A 3,004-nucleotide genomic window follows, 5' to 3' on the forward strand; every position below is an offset into this window, starting at 1 on the left:
CCATATGTAGAACATTATTATGAACTAACCAGTACCNCAGAGCTCTTGACTCTAGCTGCATTTGTATCAAAAGATGGCCTAGTCGGCCATCACTGGAAAGAGAGTCCCATTGGACTTGCCAACTTTATATGCCCCAGTACAGGGGGATGCCAGGGCCAAGGGGTGGGGGTGGGTGGGTGGGGGACTGGGGGGGGAGTGTACTGGGAACTTTTTGGATAGCATTGGAAATATAATTGAAGAAATTACCTAATAAAAAAATTATATTCTTTACCAAAAAGAAAGAAAAGTGTGCAGTTATACACCACTCTAGATAAAATTAGACAAGAAGTTTCTGCTTTGATAGTAATACTTGGGCACAGGAACATGAGCAACTTCAAGCCCATATGATCAAGTGGACAAACATTTATTTCAATCATTCACGCTAGTCATTCATTCTAAAGCCAAGATTTGTGTGTGTGGTGAGGGATGGGGATGGGGCTTATCTGAGATACTGAGAGGATGGGATGAATAATGTGAATTACCCAAACAATTCAGAATCAAAAAGTACTTACTAAAATTCCATTACTTTCGGATGTAAAAGAATGTTAGGAACAATCTGTGAATCACTTCTATTCTTGTCCTAGAGTGATTCATCTCTGAACATATTGACATATCCCAAGAATATTTGCTGAGAAAGAACCTGCTGCACATTAAATTCACTAATTTATTCCTAGTCAATGGGATGATCTGATTCAGTCAAGGCCTGTCCTAAGAATTATAGATGTAAATAAATCGTCCATTCATTATAGTTCCAAGAAAACCTATTTAGCATTCTTTAGCCTTATCATTGTTGTTGTTGTTGCTGCTGCTGCTGCTACTTACAGGTTCTTCTAATACAGTCTGCGGATGACAAATTGTGGGTGATACGGGAATATATGTGTTCTTCAAATAATTTTCATGACCATGAACAAATATATTTTTATTTCACAGGTTGTCTGAGCCTTTTTTTTTTGAATGAAATGACTTTCTTTCCATTATCATAGTTCAGTGAGTGCTTTAAAAGGTTTAGAAGGGCTTAGAAGAGTATGTTTTATAGTGTACTGTTTGTAGCTATTGTGTGACATTCTGAAAGTCATTTATTTTCTTGCTGGGTTGAATACTGATACTTCCACTCAGAGTTTAATTCTCAACGTAGTTGAGTGAACTTTACTCATTCAACAATACTTACTGTTCATGTGATTTAGGCCTACAATTTTGTTCACTGTAAAGCATAAAACAGAGAAGATTTTATTCTCACAGATTTCAATTTACTGAAGAATATATAAAGTCAATCCTTTTAATTTGAGAATACTGAATGCTAGATGTTATAACATCCTAAAGAAAGAATATAAAGGAAAGGCATATTCTTCTATGTAATATTGGAAAGTAAGACAAAAATGTAAAATATTATTGAGTAATTAATTTCATGGATAAGAAATGTTTGAAGACAAGACCTTTGTTTCAAAGTAATCAGGCAAAACATAATTGTACTCTTGAATGAATATATATATACATGTATATTTGAATAAAGGGATCAATATACTCAAGAACAGAAAGTTAGACAATATTTAGAGGTGAAAGATTCACAAATACAAATTCTAAACTTCATCCTTGTGAAGGGACTGAAATTCTTTAAATACACAAAAAGACTCATCAGGCTTTAAATTTTCAGTCTCAATTCAGAAGACCGAAGTTATGCCTAGTAATGTTAATTGGGCCAATAACATATGACTAGATAAGATATAAGCCTTAGAGAAGATCTTACTACCTTTATCATCTAAATGGGCTCCTTATTAAAGTGTATATTATTTATTCATCTTTATACTTGAATATTAGTGTATCTCCCAACTTCTATCAGAGAAAGTCTATTTTACAGTACATGATTAATACAAAGACCCACAACTGATCAAAATGCAAGCAATAAGGCACTGTGAACTGCTCAGCCTTAAATGAGATACCTTGAACACATCTATTCCTACCAAGCCCAATGATCATCCTGATAGAGAAGCCAGAAAGACTAAAAGCCAGCCAGAGTTGAACCTTAGCTTGTTTTCAGTTGCTGTGATAAAACACTGAGGGAAAACAACTGGGGATAAAAAAGGTTTATTGAGTTACAAATCTTCATCAATGTCAATCAGACTTTAATAAAGTCAAGGGCAAAGCTCAAAGAAGAGTAGAGGGAAAAACTGCCTACGGCTTTGCTTATCTTCTTTTTATACGCAACCCTGAATCACCTGCTCATAGTTCAATGAAAGGTATCTCTGACTGATGGACAGAGCAAACATATGGAAGAATGTTCTCAGATATGTTTCCCTTTTTCCAGGTGTGTCTAGTTTATTCAAGGTGACAAAAACCTAACTAGTACAAGAACTGCTATTAAACTGTATTTCTCTAGTCATGATAGGGATATTGTACACTTAAACTCACAAAAGCTACGAATGCATGCACAAATCCTGTACAAGTGGACAAGATCAAGCAAGCCAACATTATAGCATGAGAAGGTCTCACCTATCTATAACTGAAAAAAAATTATTAGAAATATATGGCTCTTGGGAGAGAGAGTACATTTTCTTTTTTCTTCAGGAATTCCTATGTTATCTTGAGTGTCTATGCCCCATGGGAAAACCCTACACCCCAGAATGTGCTGACAAAACTAATTAGAAACATTATGCCTAAAGAAAAGAGTGCACGAACCTGTGAGGGAAAATGACAATCAAGGAGGTAAAGGGAAGGCATGGAGGATGGATATGATTAAAATATATTATATTCATATGTGAAATTCTTTTTTTTAATTTTTAATATTTTTATTACATATTTTCCTCAATTACATTTCCAATGCTATCCCAAAAGTCCCCCATACTGCCCCACACTTCCCTACCCACCCATTCCCATTCTTTTGGCCCTGGCATTCTCCTATATTGGGGCATATATAGTTTGCAAGTCCATTGGGCCTCTCTTTCCAGTGATGGCCGACTAGGCCATCTTT

Source organism: Mus caroli, chromosome X, assembly GCF_900094665.2.
Source record: "Mus caroli chromosome X, CAROLI_EIJ_v1.1, whole genome shotgun sequence".
In the NCBI taxonomy this organism is placed as follows: domain Eukaryota; kingdom Metazoa; phylum Chordata; class Mammalia; order Rodentia; family Muridae; genus Mus; species Mus caroli.